This window comes from Tamandua tetradactyla, chromosome 8, assembly GCF_023851605.1.
Source record: "Tamandua tetradactyla isolate mTamTet1 chromosome 8, mTamTet1.pri, whole genome shotgun sequence".
NCBI classification, from domain to species: Eukaryota; Metazoa; Chordata; class Mammalia; order Pilosa; family Myrmecophagidae; genus Tamandua; species Tamandua tetradactyla.
Window position 1 is genome coordinate 38269158 of NC_135334.1, and position 22573 is coordinate 38291730.

The window sequence follows — 22573 nt, forward strand, 5'->3', positions numbered from 1 at the left end:
AGATCCCAGATAACTTCTGTTTTGTTTCAGTAAATATATCTTCAACTTTGCCACCTGGGCTACATGAAAAAAACATCACTGTTGCTGATAATATGTTCAAATAACTTCCCAAGCCCTGGAAGCTGATCTTTGTCGACCACCTTAGTTTACTGCCCACCCATTAGGGTTCCAGGGAGATATAATATACAAACAAAATTTGATGTTTCTTTCATATTTTGCAATTACTTCAGAAGCTAACAAATTGACCCTTGGCCCTTTCATGAAGGCTGGGATAAGGAGACAGGTGAAGACGGAAGCAGGGCAAGGGAGATGGGAACTACAAATAAGACAGGGTGCTAGGCTGACCAAATGTTAAAGGGACAATTAGAATGTAAGAAGCCAATAAGCAGGGAACCAAGAATTACTAGCTAGGCAGATAGAGTGTGGACTGAGGGTTAAGCCTTGGAACAGGAGCCAGAAATCAAAATGGTCTTAATAAAGAAAACAAGCAAAATCATCATAACCAACTGGAGACAGGAATCTGAGAGTGGAGGTTATCTGAGACTCAGGGGATAAATGTGACACTACTGACACATCAAAGCACAAGGCCTGGAGCCCCTTCTTTCAGCAAACTTTTAATAAATACCTAGTTCATGGCTGGCATTGCAAAAGAAATATATTAGTAAACAAGACAGATATAATTCCTGACCTTTTAGAACGATGTTCTAAGAATCGAAGCAGTTTATTACACAAGCAACGACCAAGTGTCTAAAGGGCTATGAGAGCAGAGGTACAGGTTACCTAACCCAGACTAAGCAATAGCAAGAAAATGATACCACCCCAGCTGTGGAGCAGTCAGGCAAAGAGAACGGCAGGGTGTGTATCAGTCAGAGTGTCAGCCATAAGAAGTAGAAAACTTAGATTGGTTTGAACAATCACTATATATGTCAGTCTACAATGAGGAAATCTGGAAAAAGAGGAAATCTGGAAGTAGTGTGGGCCTCAGAGTAGCCTGAGCCACATGTTAAGCATTGCCATTGAGGCCACAGGATTTTGCCCTCTCTCTGTTCCACTATTCATAATACTGCCTTCATCTCACCTCTAGTTCCCCTATGACCGGAGGATGTGGTTATAGCATTTGCTGCTATGTGCTCCCTTGTATGAACTGAAGAAGGGAAAAAAATGATAACTTTGAGAAAGTCCTTCACAGCAACTTCTAACAAAATCCTCCTGCATCTCATTGCCTAGAATTGGGTCGCATGAACCAATCACAGGTAATACAGATTGGATCACCCTTAGGTCACTTTCCCCCACCACCTTATTGCTCCTCATCGAGATAAAAATAGAAGCGATATTGTGGAATTGAACACACAAAGTCCACTGCAAGATGGGGTAGAACAGAACATTCCAGAAAGAAAAATCAATATCTTGGAACTCCTGGAGGTAAAGGAGAGCCTGGGAAAGACAAACACAGGCAAAATGTGTATAAAGAATAGACAATGGGTAACGTTATCATCTGAGGACAGAAGAAAGGCTGAGCAAGAACAGCACAACGTGCAGGGACAAAGTCCATACAAAAACGTCCAGTTGGCTCTCATTCCCAACATCGTTTGCTGTAGCTCCTAGGGGGCTATGCCACTTGAGAAGCTTAAGCTCAAAACCCCTGGGACTGAGTTTGAGCCATTGCAGTTAGAAGGTGAGCATCAGAAGCTGGCAAATAATTTCTCATGAAAGGTTTTGGGGAACTTCAGACACAGAAGAGCTAGTCTTGACCCTAGACCCAGTAATGGAGAACAGGGCAAAGAGAGTTGACCCCACCTTCCCCCCTTATTTTTTGGAGCATATTCCTTTCAACATTTACATAGGCAATTATCATAGAAATAATTGGTATATTGTGCAATATACCATTTAATTCACCAAAAAATATTTACTCAGTAGAATACTTTCTACACAACAAGCCCAATTTTAAACATGAATTATTAGCCTAAGTGTCTGATTGGTATTTACTTTAACTCAGATCACATGAAAATCTACATCCTTCCATTTTGAAAAACCTAGTTTACCAGGACAGTCAGCTAAAATGCCATTTTAAAAAACTGAAGGTGAGTTTATATTTATTTATTTTTTAAAAAATGCTTTTAAGTATGCACTCAATTTTGTACTTTAAACATCTTCTCAGCAGCTACCTAGCTCTCTCAGCATACAGCTGATGAATTTGGGGTGTAAGAGAAATACAGCTAAGTCTCATTATTTGAGGTGGTAATGTTCTATAAATTCATCAAAAACCAAGAATTTCTGAATACTGAACCATTGCCTCTAGGAGAACACAGGATTAGGCATCCATGAGCTTCTGGTTACAACATTTTCATCAACTGTTCAATACATAATCTCGTTGTATGGATGCTTCTGTTTAAAGACTCTTTAACATACATTGCTGATTTATTAGCATTGAACTCAGGCCAACAGCACTATAATTCATGCCTGAACAAAGCTTATTTAATACATGCATTTTCTCCATAAGGTACATCACAGCCTGCTTGAGCTGAGGAACACTAGACAGCATTTCAGCATTGGGCTTGGAGTCCATTTTAAACAGCAAAATCACCAACAAAAAGCACAAAAATGAGAAGAATGTGGCAATAAACATGCTGCAAAAAAGAAACTTGTTTCCATCCTGAGAGCTGAAACAAAAAGGTAGAGCATCACCATGTATGGGGAGACTCATTTTCACATAGCTCTGATGGACAGGAAAGTGTTGCCAGTATTGATGTTTGAGTTACAAGTAAATTTTACTAAGCAGATGAATTTGCAAATACAGAAACAGTGAATAAATAATGGGCATCAACTATATACACACAAATATGCCTATGAGAACTTTTCCCCCTTCTGGACCTTTTTGCTCTACTCCTAATTCTCTACATTCTTTTTGGTTCTATCAATGCCCTTTTACTGTTGACATAATTGTCACAATTTCCCAAAACGTATTTGATCTTCATCAGACTCTTTGTTTTTAGAAGGTGGCATCGTTAGCTCAGTTATTCAGATTTATATTAAATAAACATTTGCAGATCCTTGTAGACTTGATTTTTAAGCATTGTTTGCTGTAGCTCCTAGGGGGTTATGCTAGAGACCTGTAAATGCACAATCTTGACTATTTACAATATCAAACAAATCTCTATCTTTTCACTTGGGAATCACAATCTTCTACCCCAACTTACTCTTTAGCCCTGTAATTATGCACTTGTAAAGACATAAGGGGAAAAATCACAGGAGCATTTTTGTCACTTCAATATGTTCTGCAATTCTTCCTGGGACGTTTCTGAAGCTGGGCTTGCCGAATTTTGTCAACAAGGAAATGTCAGCCAGAGACTGGTATTTAGCTCATTTGCACTGCGCAGTTTGCAGCTCACACGTTGCCAATTAAAAAGCAAGAGGAGAGGCAGAGGAGCCTGTCTGTCAGCTTGGTTGGTGTGAGATCTGATATTAATTATTAAATGCACTTGAAATTAACAACTAAGCCAGGAGAAGCACACCTTTCAAGTATAACAGAAGCTAGAATACCCACCAAGAATTGAATAAGGTGAAATGGTTTCTAGCTGCAACAACAGGGAGTTTGAAATGCTGCTGGGAAGCAGTCCTAACAGAGTTATTAGATGTCTAAATTATTAGACACTGAGATTGTGGAATCTTGTTTTCTGGAAATTTAAGAAAGAAAAAGTCAAATATTTTATAGGACTTTCTACTATGTGTCAGCTTCTGCATTTTGCACTAGAAGTCAACAGTGAAAAAGACAGGTGAGATTCTAACCAAACCAGAGTTTATATTACAATAGAAGTGTTTACACAGTCTTTCCTCAACCCCAGGGACTTTCCTGTCCTCGGTTTACCCACTGTGGCCTTATTCTTCCATCAGATTTGGATCTCCAGATTCAACCAACATTAACTGTGCATTCCTCAATACCAGGTACAGAATCAGGCAACTCTATATGCATTTCATCCTCACAACAATCTGCAGGGCAAGAACTGCTTTATGCATTTTACCAATAAGAACTGTGGGGCTAAAAAAAAAAAAAACCATTTAATTAATTAAAACTGAAAAGCCAGGTAGGGTGGATTTGAAATTATTTTTTTTCTTAACTATAAGATTTACCTACTATTCCACTTTCTCATCCCATTACCTCTTTATTTTCTCTCTCTACCACTGAAGGTACCCACAGCTTAGCTATTTAACATTATATGTTACTTTCTCTAACATCTTGATATTTGTTTGATATCTGATTATCTCAGGGACCAAGGTGTCAGTTAAGTGGTTAGTATCATAGGGTACGAGTGCTTTTACAAATGCTCAGTGACATTGAATTTTTAACTTGCACTTTCTACAGATGGTGGCCAGGTCTTTGTGCCCTTATCTACTAACCATGCAAACAGTGAGAGATTCAGTGGGGGTAAGATAGTGAGAGAGGAGTTTGAAGGTGACATATTTGTTAATGGTATTTGGGTCATTTCTGTGATTGTGAGTATAACTTTCCCAACCCTGTACTATTGGGAGCAAGTGAGAAAGGAATTATTTCAGGCCCACCCAATAGACAAAATTAAGTATCTGAAAGTACATGTGTAAAATGTTGGTCAGATATCTGAATACATATTTTCAGAGAAGTTAAAAAATGTAGTAGGAGTGACATCAGTGAAAATGGCAGAATAAGGACCTCTGAAACTTTTTGTCCTACATAAAAGCAATGAAAAACTGGCAAAAATTATCAGAATAAACATTATGAGGACAGGATATTTTACTAAAGGCTGACAGCAATCCAGAGAGAATTTATTCAATAAAATCAGTGGGATCTTGGTAAGAATAACAAACTTTATGGCTTTTAACTTACCCTATTGCCCTTTTCCTTTCCAGCTCTGTGGTAGCCTTGAAAATGATCCTGGTGAAAAACAGCAGCTTGGCAACCATCAGAGGAGAAAGAATGGGGTTGGAGTTCTTGTAAAGCCTCATTCCTGAAAACTGTTATGTGACCTGTCTGAGGGACCCTGGAAGGCCCCATTGAAAGGGTCTTTTTATTTAAGCTGACTTGGAACTCACCAAAGTGCATGCAGTCTGTTCCCTGGGGGCACTTAGCTAAAACAGTTAGAGACAGTTGATTAACTTCACAGTTGCCTGAAGCATTGGATAGCAGTTGGAAAAACAATAGCCAACTGAAAACACTTAAAAAGAAAAACTTGGGAATGAGATATCCTTGGAGGTTTTGGAAAGCCCTGACATATTCCTGGGAATCTAAAAAGCCACACACATGTTCAGGATTGTGCTCAGGAAAGGCCAGGAAAGAACCTAAGAACACATCTCAGGCTAATGAAGAGGTTCTGTGCAAGCAAGAGGTGAAGGCTAAGGCAGAGTTGTCAAATGCCTGGTTGAGTGTTAAATGTGTAAATGTGTGACCCAACATGCATACAAGTCCTCTTGGCAAAGACTAATAGATTTTTTTGCTTCAGGCACTGAAGAGAATCTTTGCACAATCACTAACTGACCACTACGCTTACCAAATAGAGTCTTCAGTAGCCATGCACAACAAATAATACAGACTTTTCAAAAATAGTTCAGAAAAATCACTAAAATAAACAACTACAATAAGCATCAATAATAAAAATCCAGGGGAGGGATAAAACTCTGATTCCCAGATTTGCCACATTATATTATTTTAAATGTCCAGTTATTAACAAACTTTACACAATACAATATGGGAAAAAATAAGAAATTATGTTCCATACTCAGGAAATAAAGCAATCAATAGAAACTGTCCCTGAAATCCCAGACATAGGTCTTAATGGGTCAGCTCTTGGAAATATGTTCAAAGAGCCAAAGGAAATCATGTGCAAAGAACAAAGGGAAGTAAAGAAATGAAGATCTGATGCATTGCCAAATAAAGGATACCCATAAAGAGAGAGAAATTAGTTTTTTAAAAAAGAATAAAAAATGGGGCAGGCCACGATGGCTCAGCAGGCAGAAATCTCACCTGCCACGCTGGAGACCCAGGTTCATTTCCCAGTCTCTGCCCACAATAAAAAAATAAATAAATAAATAAATAAATAAATAAAAGATGAAATTCTGGAGTTGAAAAGTATATTAACTGAAAAGAAAAAAATCACTAGGGGTTCAACAACAGTTTGAGCAGGTGGAAGAAAGAATCAGCAAATTTGAAGATGTCTGTCCTAGTTTGCTAGCTGCTGGAATGCAATATACCAGAAACAGATAGGCTTTTTAAAAAGAGGAATTTAATAAGTTTCTAGTTTACAGTTCTAAGGCTGAAAAAATGTTCCAATTAAAACAAGTCTATAGAAATGTCCAATCTAGGCATCCAGGGAAAGATACCTTGGTTCAAGAAGGCTGATGAAGTTCAGGATTTCTCTTTCAAGTGAGAAGGTACATGGCTAACATGGTCAGGATTTCTCTCTCATCTGGAAAGACATGTGGCAAACATGGCATCATCTGTTAGATTTCTCTCCTGGTTTCCTGTTTCATGATGCACCCTGGGAGGCATTTCCCTTCTTCATCTCCAAAGGTCGCTGGCTGTGGACTCTCTGCTTCATGGTGCTGTGGCATTCTCTGCTCTCTCAGATTCTCATGGCTTTCTCTCCTGTTGTTCTCTTTTATAGGATTCCAGTAAAGTAATCAAGACCCATCTAAAATGGGTGGAGACATGTCTCCATCTAATCCAGTTTAACAACCACTCTTGATTGAGTCACAGCTCCGGGGAGATAATCTAATTAAAGTTCCAAACATAGAGTTTTGAATAGGGATTAGAAGAAACAGCTGCCTTTCCAAAATGGGATTAGGATTAAAACATGGCTTTTCTATCATACATGCATCTTTTCAAACTGGCACAATGTCAGTTGAGATTATCCAGTCTGAGGAACAGAAAGCAAAAAGAATGAACAATAGTGGACGGAGTGTATGTGACACCACCACACATACCACAAATCCATGAGGGAGTCCCAGAAGGAGAAGAGGGAAAATAAGGGGCAGAAAGAATATTTAAAGAAATAATGTCCACAAACTCCCCAAATTTGATGAAGAACATTAATCTACATAGCCAAGAAGCTCAAATATTCTATGTATAAAAGCCCAAAGAGAACCACACCTAGACAGATAATAATCAAACTGTAGAAAGACAAAGAGAATCTTGAAAGTATCACGAGAGAAGCAATTCATTACATACCAGGGGTATTAATAATCAATACCTTATTTCTTATCAGAAACCATGGAGGCCAGAAGGCAATGGGATAATGTATTCAAAGTGCTGAAAGAAAAAACCTGTCACTGAAAAAGTATATCTTTCAAAAGGGAATTCTATCTTTTAAAAAGAAAAAAAAACCTTTCACAGCCAGATTAAAAAAATCTATTTTTCAAAAAGAAAAAAATTCTATCTTTCAAAGCCAGATTAAAAAAAAATTGAGAAAACTCATTGCTAGGTGACTTATCCTACAACTGAAATGAAAGGATATTAGATAGTAATTAGAATACACATGAAGAAATTAAAAGCACAATAAAGATAACTACATAGGAAAATATAAAAATAATATAATTATTTTTATTACGTTTGTAATTCTTTTCTTGCCTATCTGATTTAAATGACAACTGCATAAAGCAAAAATTATAAATCTGTGTTGATAGACACATTATGTATAAAGATGTAACCTGTATAGCAATAAGAGCACAAAGGAGGGGGGAGGATGAAACAGAATTATATAGGAGCAAAGTTGTGGGTTTTGTTAGCATTTTGGAAAATTAGAGATGCTTTAAATTTACAGAAAAAATTTTATCCTGGTAATATATAAACTTTCCCTTTTAACCACATTCAAATATATAATTCAATGCTCTTATTTACATGAAATTGTCACCACCACCCATTACCAAACTTTTCTTTCAACCTAAATAGAAACTGTGCAATTTAAGCTTTAGTTCCCCATTGATTACTCCCCACCCTGGTTAATGGTAACCCATATTCTAGTTTCTGACTTTGTAAATATGCTTATTCTAATTTTTTCATATTAGGGAGCTCATGTAATATTTGTCCTTTTATATCTGGCTTATTCAAGATGTAAAAATCGTGATATACATGATATATCCAAGGTTTATCCATGTTGTCACATGTATCAGTACTTCATTCCTTTTTATGGCTGAATATTCCATTGTGTGTGTGTGTATGTGTGTATAAACACACCACTTTTGTTTATCCACTCATCATTATGGTTTCTCCCATCTTTTAGCAATTATGAATAAAGCTGCTATTAACATCAGTGTAAAATATCTGTCTCTTTTTGGGTATATACCTAGAGAGAAACTGCCATATATTCTGTATTTAGCTTTCTGAGGACATGCTAAGCTGTTTTCCACAGTATATGCACCACTTTACATTCCCTCCAGAAATGAATGAGTGTTCCTATTTCTCCACACCTTCTCCCACACTTGTAATTTTCTGTTTGTTTGTTTGTTTTTTATCAGTGGCCATTCCGGTGATTGTGAAATGGCATCTCATTGTGGTTTTGATGTGCATTTTCTTGAAGGCTAACGATGTTGAGCATTGTTTCTCTTGCTTTTTTGGCCATTTGTGTATCTTCTTTGGAGAAAGATCTATGTAAGTATTCCACCCGTTGTGTAACTAGGTTGTCTGTCTTTTTGTCATTGAGTTGTAGGATAACTATGTATTCTGGACGTTAAAGCTTTATTGGATATGTGGTTTCCAAATATTTTCTCCCATTTGCAAGTTGTCTTTTTACTCTCAGGATAAAATCCCTTGGCACACAAATTATTTTTTATTTGTATGAGGTCTCATCTATCTATTTTTTTCTCTTATTGTTTGTGCTTTGGGTGTTAAGACTAAGAAACCATCAGGAAAAAAATAGTTTTATATTCTATTGAAACTAAGTTAGTATTAATCTAAACTAAGTTGTCATAAATTAACATGTTAATGGTAATCCTCAGGCACCATTAAGAAAATAATTAAAAATATATAGCACAGGAAATGACAAAATAATTAAAATGGTACACTAAAAATATCTATCTCACAGAAAAGGCAGTAATAGAGAAATAGAGGCTCAAGAAGTACATGGTATGTAGAAGACAAATAATAAGATGGCAGATATAAATCCTACCTTAGTAGTAATTACACTAATATAAATGGATCAAACCCTCCAATTTAAAGGCAGAGACTGGCAAAAGGAATTAAAGAAAAACTTTATTCCACTTTATTCGACAAAAGGTACACTGCAGACAACTACTTCAGTGAGTTGAAAGAAAAATGATAAATATATACTATGCAGATACAAACCAAATGGAACTGGGGTACCTAAACTAATGTAAGATAAAAGAGACTTTAAGACAAATATTGCTAGTTAGAAGCAAAAAAGGATTTTTTTTCAGGATAAAAGTGTCACTCCAACAAGAAGATATAAAAATTATAATTTATATTTGGCTAACAACAGAACTCCAAAATACAGTTTGCAAAAACTGACAAAATTGAAGGGAGAGAAAATAATCCAATATTTATAATGGGAGACTTCAACACCCAATTTCTATAACTGATAGACTAAACAAAAGAAAACAGATGTGAAAAACACATCTTTGTGGTTTAAACCTATATCTAAACAACATCTATAAAATAAAACACTCTACTCAACAACAGCACAAAATAATTGTTCTCAAATATACACAGAACATTATCCAGGACAGATCATATGCTAGACCACAAAACAAACCTCAATAATTGATAAATACAGAAATCATACAAAGTATGGTCTCTGACCTCAATGGAGTAAAATTAAAAATCAGTAACACAGAAAGGGCAGCAAGATGGCATCTGCCAGAAGGGTCACTCAGGTAGTCAAACCACATAATTCATTAATAAGGTTCCCTGACAGAAGAAACAAGCCTAAACTCAGTGTACCAGAAGTTTCAAGATAGCAGGAAAACCATTTCACTCTTCTGCAATTTCACAGCATTCTATGGGAAGTAAATAATGAAATACGCTGATGCATCAAGGTCCACCAGATACTGCACAAATAATAAAATCATTACCTCAGAAATACAGACGGAAACCTATGTCTCAAGAAGAAATCAAATTTATCCAACATGGAAGTCCAGAATAATCACTGACAAGGCTGCTGTTTATCATTAGACAAATGAATTATCTTTAAAATAAAGGGAATCCCAAATGACAAATGGGTAATTGTACATTCAACAACTTTAATAAAATATCTTGTAAAAAAGATGGGCACTTGTACTTCCTAATTTATGTATCTTGGTCAATTTCTCCACAAGCTTACCTAAGTATTTATAAGCCTTATAATTATTAAAGTATATATTTTTAAATGTTAACCTATTAATTTACTCTTATCAAGTTTTACCACTGTTGAACTATTAAAAGCACATGATGTCTGATAAACTATCATAGATTTCCCCTAATTTCACTTTTCTTTCAGGTGCTGTTTAGAGATGGAAAGACTTTATCAGGTAGAACCGGTATTGATTAGGATCAGTGAAATAATGACTCCATTATTTGTTTTCAATTCTTTTATGTTTTTACATTGACAAGGTTACTGGAGTATAGCTGGCTTAATAAGTATATACTACTCTAAAAGATAAAAATATAGCCAAGATGGAACACGTGACTTTGTGGTATTGAGTCTGGGGAGATAACACAAAAGATTATTACTTGTAACCTACAGTCAGAAAAAATGTGAAAGAGTATAAAATGGAAGATAAACTAAGGGTTCAGTGAATAGGAGTAAATGTTTGATTAGAAATTGCAATTACATTTTGGTGGGTGTTAAAATGTTGTGTTCTTTGGTTTATTTTACTTTTTTGATTGTGATCATGCATGCAAATCCTGATAACCCAGTAACTTTCTCAAACTTAATGTCAGAAAGCCTCATAAAATCAACCTAAAGATTTACCTCATTAAAGCAATTTAGGAAACTTTTTTAAAAAATCAGTAACAGAAGGAAATTTGGTAAATTCACAAATATGTGGAAATTAAAAATCACACTCCTAACCAATAGATCAAAGAAGAATTCACAAGGAAATTTAGGTAAAAAACAAAACAAAACAAAACAAAACACTGAGGTGAGTGAAAATGAAAACACAAATACCAAAGCTAACAGGAAGCATGTCATCTAAAACAGTGGTTAGACAGAAATGTACAGCTGTAAACGTCTATATTGAAAGAAAATTTCAAATCAATAACCTAATCTTCCACCATAATAAACTGGAAGAGTAAATTAAACTCAAAACAAGCAGAAGGAAGGAAATAATAAAGATTAGAGCTGAAAAATGACATGTAGCTTAGAAAATAAAGAAAATCAATGAAATCAAAATCTGGTTCTTTGAAACATTTTTTTTAAAGCCTCATAAACTTTTAGCTAGATTGATCAAGAAAGAAAAATAGCAGACTCATTGCACTAAAATCAGGACTGAAAAAGGGGACCTTACTATTGACATTAAAGGAATAAAAAGGATAAGGCAATACTATGAACAACTGTGCGTCAAAAAATTATATAACCCTGGTGAAATGGATAAATTCCTATGGCACAAACTACAAAAACGAACTTAAAAAAAGACAGAAAACCTGGATTGACTGATAACAAGAAAATAAACTGAAATTGTAATTTTAAAAAATACCCTGAAAGACCTGAGTAGCTTCACTGGTGAATGCTACCAAACATTTAAAGAATAATTAATGCCATTTCTTCAAAAATCTTTAAAAAAAATCAAAGTGGAAATTTTCTACTTATTCTATGAGACGAGTTTTAACCTGATATCAAAACCAGACAAAGACATACAAGAAAAGAAATCTACAGAACAATATCCATTATAAATAAAGACAAAAAAATCCTCAACACAATACTAGAAAACTAAATCCAGCAACATTTAAAATGGTTATGTACCATTACTCAGACTCAGTTGATTTCAGGAATACAAGGTTTTTTCAACATGAAAATCAATCACTATAATCCACTATACTAAAATAATAAAGGACAAAAAACAGATAATCATATCAATATACATACAAAATGCATTTGACAAAATCCAATACTTGCATGATTTTAAAAAAAAAAAACCTCAACAAACTAGGAAGAGAAGGGAAAGGGAAGTTTTACAACCTGATAAAGGGTATCTATGGAAAACCAACTAACATCATACTTAACGGTAAAAGACTGAAAGCCTTCCCCTAAGTTTAGGGAAAAAAAAAATACATTCTCCCTCTCACAATTTCTATTGAACACTGTACTGGAGATTCTAGCCAGGACAATTAGGCAAGAAAAAGAGATAAAAGGCATCTGGATTAGAAAGGAAGAAGTAAATCATTATATCTCTTCACAAATGACATGATCTTTTATTACAGAAAATCCTAAGGAGTTCACAAAAAATTGTCAGATCTAATAAACTAACTCAGCAAAGCTGAACGTTTCAAAAAATCAGTTGTATTTCCATACACCAACAATGAACAATCTGAAAATGAAATTAAGAAAATAATTGCATTTACAATAGCACCTAAAAGAAAAAAATATTTGGGAATAAAGATAACGAAAGAAAAGCAGTAGTAGTACACTAAAAACTAACTCTGAAACTGTGAGACAATAAATTCTTGTTCAACTATCCCACTGTACGGCATTTGTTTTAGCAGATAAGAAACTAATACAACATACTCACACAAAAACTTGTACATGGGTATTCCTAACAGTAGTATTCAAAATAGCCAAAAAGTAGAAACAACCCAAATGTACAACAACTGAAGAATGGATAAACAAATTATGATACAGCCATATAAGGGTGTGTTATTCAGCCATAAAAAAAAGAAGGAAGTACTGCTACAAACTTACAACATGGGTAAACCTTGAAAAAATTATGCTAGGAGAAAGAAATCAGAAACAAAAGACCACATATTGTATGATTCCATTTATAAAAAATATCCAGAGTACTCAAATCCCTAGAGACAGAAAGTAGAGTTTCCCTAGAGACAGAAAGTAGAGTTTTGGTTGCCAGAGAATGGGGGATGAGAGGAATGGAAGTGATTGCTCATGGGTACATGGTTTCTTCCTGAGTGGCAAAAATGTTCTGGAAGCAGTGGTGACAATCATACAATATGATGCATGAAAAAACACTAAATTGTACACCTTAAAAGGGTGAATTTTACAGTATGCAAATTATATCTCAATTTTAAAAATGAGATTCCTTTTCCTGATTGGCAAAAAAAAAAAGAAGTTTGATAATGCTCAGTGTTCACAAAGTTGAGGGGAAATAGGCATCTTCGTGCACTACAGCTGGGAATATGAACAGATTCAACTCTTGAAGGACATTAGCAATGTCTGTCAACATTTTCAATGATAGTAATTTACCCTTGAGATATATACTAGCAAATTATGCAAAAATCACACGCAGGAAGGTTCACTGTGGTATTTTTTGTAATTAAAAAACAAAACAAAACTGGAAACCATACAGACATGCTTCAGCACAGGATGTTAGATAAATCTATATAATGGAAAACTATGCAATCACCAAGACATGAGATAGAATTGTATGTGCTGATGTGGAAAGATCTTCAAGATGTGTTGGGGGGAAAAAAAAAGAACATACATCAATAAGATCTCTTTTTTTTTCTTTTTTGTTGGGGGGGTGGGGCGGGTGCATGGTCCAGGATCGAACCCAGGTCTCCCGTATGAAAGGTGAGCATTCTACCACTGAACCACCCGTGCACCCTGATTTCATTTTTGTAAATGAAAAGATAAATAGAAAAAATATATAATATTAAGTGGTTATTAGGTTATCAGCTTGCATCGAGCCTACCTATAATTAAAGTGCAGTTGCACAATCTTGGGTAAAGAATTTCCATTCTATGGCTCATAAAGCTGTATGGATCTGGTCATGTTGCCTAACCTCTCTGAACATTCATTTCTTCATCTAAAATGGGGCTAAAATTTCACCATAAAGTCATTATGATGAAAAAATGAGCTATGCACATAAAAAAGTTTTAGAAATCTTCAGTAAATGATCATGCATATCATTACTTTAATGCAAGTAAAATAGTTTTCATAGCAACCCAAAATTAGGAGACTTCTCTAAAATTTTCAATTTTTCTGATTCAATCAATGGATCAGAGATGTCTGATGTCTGCTCAGAAACTGAGCAGACCAAGTCAACAGCCCCCTGGAATGCCTCACTTTTCTGAATTCTCAGTCCCAAGACCCATAAAAGTGTGGATCCATCTGAGTGCTGAGCTTTCCAAATTTTGAGCTCTAAGCCTTGAGGGTCAAGGAGATTGGGCAGGTCAGCAAGGGCCAGGGAAGTCCTACAACACTGGAGGGAGGGATTCCAGCCTCAGAAAGATGAGGCATCAAGGGGCACTGGAAGCAGCAGAAAGCTCTGTTTGCAGAGGGTGTTCTGGTTTCTCTCTCAAGTGAGAAGGCACATGGTGAACACAGTCACAGTTTCTCTCTTGGCTGGAACGGCACATGGCGAGCAAGTCACCACCTGCTAGTTTTCTCTCCTGGCTTCCTGTCTCATGAAGCTCCCTGGGAGGCATTTTCCTTCTTCATCTCCAAAGGTCACTGGCTAGTGGGCTCTCTGCTTCTCGTCGCTATGTCGTTCTTCTCTGGATCTCTCTGAATCTCCTTCATTCTCCAAAATGTTTCCTCTTTTAGAGGACTCCAGAAACCTATCAAGACCCACCCAATGGGTAGAGACATATCGTCACCTAATCCAGTTTAACAACCACTCTTGATTAAATCACATCTTCAGGGAGATGATCTGATTACAGTTTCAAACATACAGTATTGAACAGGGATTATTCTGCCTTTATGAAATTGGATTTAGATTAAAACGTGGCTTTTCTAGGGTACTGTGTTAGTTAGATTCAGTTGTCAACTTGGCCAGGTGAGCATACCTAGTCTTATTGCTGTGGACATAAGCCAATGGTACGTGAACCTCATCTGTTGCTAATTACATCTGCAGTCAGCTAGGAGGCGTGTCTACTGCAATGAGTGACGTTTGACTTAATTGGCTGGTGCTTAAATGAGAGAACGCAATGTAGCAGAGCTAAGCAGCTTGGCATTCCTCATCTCGGCACTTGCAGCTCAGCCCAGGCCTTTGGAGATGCAGAAAGAAGTCACCCCAGGGAAAGTTGTTGGAACCCAGGGGCCTGGAGAGAAGACCAGCAGAGACCATCTTGTGCCTTCCACGTAAGAAAGAACCTCAGTGGAAAGTTAGCTGCCTTTCCTCTGAAGAACCAACAAAATAAATCCCCTTTTATTAAAAGCCAATCCATCTCTGGTGTGTTGCATTCCAGCAGCTAGCAAACTAGAACAGGTACATACATCCTTTCAAACGAGCACAGAGGGGAAGCCTATGATCCAGGAGGGATGGATGGACACATCTGTCTTTTGAGTGACTGTCCTTAAACTGTACCCATCAGGACAGTGAGAAGGGCTACAAAGAAGGGTTAGAGTAAATAGGGATTGATAGTGTCCTCTTTTACTTTATTTGTTTCATTATTCTTGCCTGTTTTTCTGTGGCATGGCTGAGTGGGGCAGCAGGCAAAAAGCAGGGATCTGGAGCCTGAGAGAGCACCACTTAATTGTGCCCTCCCCCTACCCCGACTTTTTAGCAGAGCAGACTTGGTTAAGTCACTTATTCCATTTTAGCCTCTATGTCTATATTTGATGACAAACCCTTTTTCATCGTGTTGAGTACAGAGTTAGAGGATATATGTTTGTAACACACTTGTGTCCTACTCACATATAGAAATTGCTCAATTGTTAGTTCTCTTCCCTTGCCTCTTGCCCCACCCTTTCCTCTTAATTTCCCCTTTCCTTTCCTTATGCTATAATTTGCTATTGTGACTTGGGTTATAGATGTCCTTGTTTCTTTACACCCAAATCTAGGCCATGTCTATAGATAAAAGGATATTTTCCCAAATTAGTTGTTGTAAATGTCTGATGGGTTTCAATGGTTATCATGCAAAGAGCTTGAGTAACAGGAAATCCACAAGGCACTAAAAAGAATGTCAATTCTAATTCAGTATTTACTGACATCTAAAAGGTAGAAATGAGAGGACACAGGGAAAATGCAGTAACCTCCATAGGCAATCTCTACACAGAAGTACCAGTCACTGCTTCACCCTTCACTGGCACCTCAGTTCAAAATCTGCTCTGCCATATGATCATCCCTGGATCTCCTTCCGGTATAAGATGGAGCCAGGGAATAAATATTCATTGGCCACTTGATTTTAGTGGGTAGAAACAAAATCCACCCCACCACCACCACCACCATCGCCCCCACCAGGATTCTATTCTCTTACTTGTTCTCAACATGCACAAAAGGAAATGGGAAATCTCCTCACAAGGACTGCCATGCAGGAATTAATTTGAAGCAAAATGTAAGAGATCTTAAAATTAGCATGGCCACCTAAGTCTCTCTTTCAGAACTCATTATCTTTATTTCTGTTCAATTCTTTCACTATCTGACCTCATCATAACCTTTATTGCACCAACTTCAAACTTTCCTTTCCAAAATATGTTCATTAGTAGCTTATACCTTGACAGTTTCTGTAGTGTTTTGATTCTTCATCTGATTTCTTAATATCTAAATCTGTTAAATTATTTCAGCTCAAATACTCCCAATAAAGACAATGAGAGCTCCCTTAAATGAAGTGTGGGGAGCGGAGTGCTTTACAATTCTGATTTTCAGAGGTAGCAACATTTTGATCTCCTTGGATCATAATCAGACAAAGAGGAGTTCTCTGTTAATAATGTTATAGAGAGCTCTTAATTAATTCCCTTTGTTCTCTCCTGATAGAATAGAGGGTAGACATTATGAGAGGAATGAGATACTCCCCACGGATTTTTCTCTCATCATCTAACTTTTCAAAGTAGGGAAAAGGGGATGATTTTATTTTTTTCTCTTTCTTTTGACCTCCGGCATAATTCCCTCTGAAAATTATTCTCTTCTGGAGTGAGCTGCTTGGTTCCAAACACGTGGACTGTTTTATAAAAGAAAGCTCTGCTAGAACTTTCTTGGCCTTAAAAAGCTCACTTTCTGTTCTAACCCTACTGTCTATAAAATGACAGGAAAGCAAAGGGAATTATATTAATCCAGCTTCTCCAAGTCCCCTAGCTACACTACATGGTGAGGGGGAAAAAAAAGGCCAATCACTGCAGTCGGATAAAAAAACAGACTGTATTTCTGTGGCTTTACCTCTCTTCCTTGCACTGCTTCCAACACTGGCTACACTTTGGAATCACCTGGAGAATTTTAAAACATATTGATGCATCCTATCTCATTCCCAGTATTTTTAAGTTAAGTGGTGTGGGGAGAAGCCTGGGTATTAGTATTTTTAAATCTCTTAGTGATTCTAATGTACAGACAAGGTGTAGAACTAAGGTAAGGTCTAAGGTAGGTAGAATTATGGAAACAAGGCAAAGGGGCAAGGGTGCCGCTCCAGGACCCAATTCCCTCCCCTTCATGATAACTTCAAGCTGAGCAGTTCTGCCTCTCTGTTTTACACCTTGATGTATACTTACAACTTTGGGGTGGGGAGGGGGGAGGTCATTGCTTTTTTTTGCATGGGCAGGCACTGGGACTCAAACACGGGTCTGTGGCATGGCAGGTGAGAACTCTGCCTGCTGAGCCTCCATGGTCCACTCTGTTATTGCTTTTTTTTAAAGAAAAGTTTAGAAACCACCCTTGTAATGCAGAAACTAACATCGCACTCCTCTTCTCCTGGCTGGTTTCATGTCTGTCACCAAAAAGGGTTTTCAGTTTCATATGTTTATTTATTTGTTAATAAATAAATAAACTACTTGATTATTAATAAAAATTATATGTGAATAAAAGGTTGTAGGACGGCTCTTTCTTATTCTGGGAGGGTTTAAAGAGAGACTTTTCTGTCTTATGCTCAAGAAATGCAGAGGGATTTAAGAAAAAACGTCTTTGGAGACGGATAAAGTATGTTTGGGAATGCAGAAGACTCCTTGACCATCTAAAAGCTCAATGACTATAAACGTAAATGAAGATGGATGGGTGAAGACTTCACTGGAAAATATAAGGTATTAGGGCCTTTAAGACAGGTAGTTAATACATGTTACTTGCTGAATGTAAGTCTCCATCAGAATGAGAAAATGAAAGGGTATACCACAAAGTGTACTAAGAACTCCATATATGTTCATTTCTTTTCATTCTTTCTTCTTTTAAAAAATAGGCCATTTGAAGATTACAGAGCAGGATGCTACTGAATTGCAGTGGTGAAAATTACGTTTTCACTCCCACCTTTTTCTCCCATGAGTTAGGTGGTAGTAAGCTATAGTGCTGAAGTCCCTGGGTCTTAAGCCAACAAAGGGAATGCTCATAAACTACTTTTGCTTAAAGGTAAAAGAGGTTTTGTCATTACCGTAAAGCTAAAACAAGAACTTTTATTTGAGACAATTGTGGTGTATTTTCCTCTTTCTTTTTTTTTTGCACTCACTAATTCATTTACACCAATCATGACTTTCAGAAAGTCCATTTCTGAGGCTTTTAAAGATGGCAAAGGCAATGAGATTGTCCCAGAGTATCCCACTTGCGCAGGCTGTAACTCCAAAGTCACGTGACAGATGTTCTAGTTTGTTACACTGTCAAAAGCAGTTACCATAAAATGGGTTGGCTTTTAACAGTGGGAATTTATTAGTTTATAAGCTTATAGTTTTGAAGCTATGAAAATGTCCAAATCAAGGCATTATCAAGACAATGCTTTCTTCTTGAAGACTGGCTGCCAGTGATCCAGGACACTTCTGCCACATGGCAAGGCACATGGCAGTGTCTATTGGTCTCTTCTTTCTCTTTTCGTTGCTTTCAACTTCTTGCTTCTGTGGCTTTCTTTCCTTGGTCTGAATTTCATTCTCTCATAAGAGATTCCAGTAAGAGGATTGAAACCCACCCCGAATGACTCTTAAGAGTACACTCACCAAAAGATCTTACTTACAATGCATCCAACCCATAGGAACGGATTAACTTTAAAAATGTACTTTTCTGGGGTAGATACAGCTTAAACCATCACAAAAATTTTTAAACGACCATGCCCAAACTCAAGAAAAATTTGCCCCCCAAAGCAGTTGTTTTAGTAGGCAACTACTAAAAGCTCACAAATTTCCCCCAAAGCTCACAATTAATCAAAACAGTTTTGACACTACTTTTCTGCCTGAAGAGCTGTAATTATATTATTGTGAAAATCCTCAATTATGTCAAACAATAGATTTTATTTTCAGAAATGGCCATAAGTAATTTGAAGCCATATCTAGTAGAGATTTATTATTATTCTTACATCACCCATTTAAAAATAATGATAATATTTAATTAGCACCTATGATATGCATCATTGTTTAATCATTTACATGATTCATAGTCACATAAAATTTAAACAAGTTTACATGATTAATTTATTTAATCCTCACAACAATCCCTTGAGGCAGGTATTACCATTGATATGTCCATTTTAAGGATGAGAAAACTGAAGCACAGAGAGTTTAAGTAACTTTTCTAAGATCATGCAGCAAGTAAGTGTTGAATTCGAGATCTGAATCCAGGCAGACTGGTTTCAGAGCTCACACTTCTAGCCTTTATGTTCTATGGCCTCTCAGTATTTTGGTTAAACAGTATTTATAATTCTTAAACAGTTTGTCATGTTCCCTTATTTAGTTCATGCTTTGCATCAATCCTGGGTGTAACCAATAAAGGACAGAAACTGACATTCTCATATAATTCTTAGTTATTCTGAAAACCATTCCCAAAATAGTGTATAAAAAAGCAACACGGTGAAATAAGTGCTAAGTGTGTAAGTAAGTATGCCGCCTTCCAAAGGGAATTCTTTAAAGACCAACACTTCTAGCCAACCTGGTCTTCTTGAGAATAAAATCACGTCCTCCTGCTTTCCCTGCTTATTCATGGGAATGAAATGCGTAATGCATGGCTGGCAGTTTCTGACACTCAGGCCGCCTTCCTAGAATGACAAGTGTTATTTCAAGATAGGATCCGCTGCAGGCCCCACTGCAGACATATTTTCAAACAAATGCTGCTCTTTGTGCATCAGGCTGCATTTCCAAGTAGTAATATGAATGCTCACTAGGAATGTAAAAATCCTAAAAATGAATCAACAACTTGTAAATCTGGATACCTTCACCTTTTCTTTACCTCTAAACCATGCAGCAGCCCAAGACTAAGTCTCCAGTGATCTACACTTTATATCTGCACTCTCATCCAGACCCATGACTTGCAATAACATCTATGCTCTGATAACTCCAAAGTTCGACCTCTATTCTGACTTTCAAACTCCTATATCCAACTGCCTATTCAAAGCATCATTTTGGCATATTGTTACATGGTGTTTACTTTGCACCATGCTCTTTCCCAGGTACTTGGCATCTATTTACTGATTTGATCCTCCTAACAATTTATTCCCTCACTTTGCAAATAAGGAAACTGTAGCTGGAAAGTTAAAGTAGGTTGCCTGAGATCATACAACAAGTGGCAAAACTAAGATGTGAGCTCAGGCTGTTGGGCTCTAGAATCCACTTTTTTAACTTACACAGTATGCTGCTCTCTGCTGAGATGAAGAATAGAGTATCACAAACTTAATATATTAAAAGCTCAAGATTTACTTTATCCTTAAAATCCTGCTCCTCCCCCAAACTTCCCTTAATCAGTAAATGAGATGGCCAGACTTGCCACACTCTGGTGAAATACCCAAGACAATCTTTGAGTCTTTTCTTTCCACAGCCCATTCCATCAGCGAATCCTTCCAGATGAATCAACCCTTTCTCACCAACTCGCAACTGCTACCATTCCAGTCTAAGTAACAGTCACTTCTCTGGTTTCCTAGCCAGCCTCCTGGCTTCCACTCTAAACACTTCAGCCTGTTCTCCAACTAGCACCTAGAACAAATCTTTTAAAATATAATTCATATCATGTTACTCCTCTGCTTAAAACCCTCCATCTCTAAGTAAAATCCAAAACCCAGGCTATAACTTATAACCCAAGGCCCTGCTGCCTTAAAGATGATAAAAGTGTGCTTTCTCATTCCTGCTCCCACCCCCTTGTTTACTCCACTCCCGCGTCACTGGCCTCCTTTCTATTCCTGGAGCACATGAAGCATCCTCCCCCTTTTTCTCTCTTGTCTGACAGGCCATTCCTGAGGATATCCTACGCCTGGCTCCTTTAATTGTTCACTCAAAACTACTTTTAACGGAGAAGACTTCCTGATATCCTATACAAATTAACACCCCCATCTTAACCTGCCAGGCTGCTATGCTAATTATCGCAAAATGGGTTGGCTTAAACAACAGGAATTAATTGGCTTACAGTTTTAAAGTCTAGAAGGCTGGCGTCCTCCTAGGGTTGCTAGCTTTCTGGCTGGCCGGCAATCCTCTCGTTCTTTGACTTTCTCCTCACGTGAAATGCTCTCCTTCCGCTTCCGGGTTCCCGCTGACTTCCGGCTTCCGGCTCATCCCTCCTAGCTTTGTTTCTAAATGGCCTCCAGTGATAGATTAAGACCCCTTTGATTCAGTTGGCCACACCTTAACTAAAAATAACATCGTCACAAGGTCCTTATTTTCAATGGGTTCACACCCAAAGGAATGGGATTAAGATTAAAAACACGTTTTTTGCTGGGGTACATGATCGATCACACTCCTCACCCGACCCCCCCATACCCTCTACCTTCCTTATCCTGCTTTTCCTTTTTTAACCGTGTTTTTTTTTCTCTATCATAATTTAAATCTTCACCCTAAAATGTAAATTATTTATCCACTGTTGTTTCTCCAGAGCCTAGGAGGGTGACCCCCTATAGTGGCCATTCAGTAAATATTTGTTGAATTAATGTATCCTGATGAGCAGACTTGAGACCATGAAACCTCCTTTCTATCTCTCTGTGGGGGTCCTAGATCTTCTTATAAAGGAAATAGGGTTTGCAGAACACTCAGGGCCCAGTGTACCATCAGACAAAGGAGGGAGCTGATTCCTAGACACTGTTTCATCCAGCCAGTTTTTTAATACTTGAAAGATTGAAATGAAGTAGCATTATTTTTGTGGGGTTATCTCACTTTGAAAATTATAGTAGGAAAGCAAAGTCTGCCAGATGTGGCATAATATCTGGAAAGAGCTATAATTTACTGAACTCTTATAATATGACAGATATCAAATAAGGTTTTCATACAACAAACTTAAGAAGTATTTGTATCTCTATTTTATAAATGGGGAAATAGATACTGTCTGAGATTGAAGTAAAGTTCTCAAAGTCCCAGAACAAGAAAGAGGCTAATTTATAAATCTCATCATCTTAGCTTAGGTTCCCTTAAAGGGAGACCCTGAGTCACAGATTTGGGTGAAAGTAATTGGGGGGGAGGGAAGGTTATCCCGCAAAGCAACGTGAGGGGGAATAAGGAGATGCTGTGAAGGAAGGAAAGCCAATAAAGTGTACATGAATGAGTGGTCACTTCTGTGGGAAACTGGGGCTCAGTCTCATGGGGAACCACTGAGGAGCTGTGTAAAGCACAATTTATAATGGTCTCACTGA

General features: G+C 37.2%; 1 long non-coding RNA gene and 1 pseudogene across 1 annotated transcript in view; one reads left to right on the forward strand and one right to left on the reverse strand.

Moving 5' to 3' along the window:
• Positions 1 to 21447, reverse strand: part of LOC143643341 (uncharacterized) — a 39282-nt gene extending 17835 nt beyond the window's left edge. Inside the window, exon 1 of the long non-coding RNA XR_013156233.1 lies at positions 21361 to 21447. This is a non-coding gene — a long non-coding RNA (uncharacterized LOC143643341). The remainder of the gene's footprint in view (positions 1 to 21360) is intronic.
• Positions 3724 to 10124, forward strand: LOC143643854 (alpha-ketoglutarate dehydrogenase component 4-like; annotated as a pseudogene).
• Positions 21448 to 22573: the final 1126 nt, after the last annotated feature.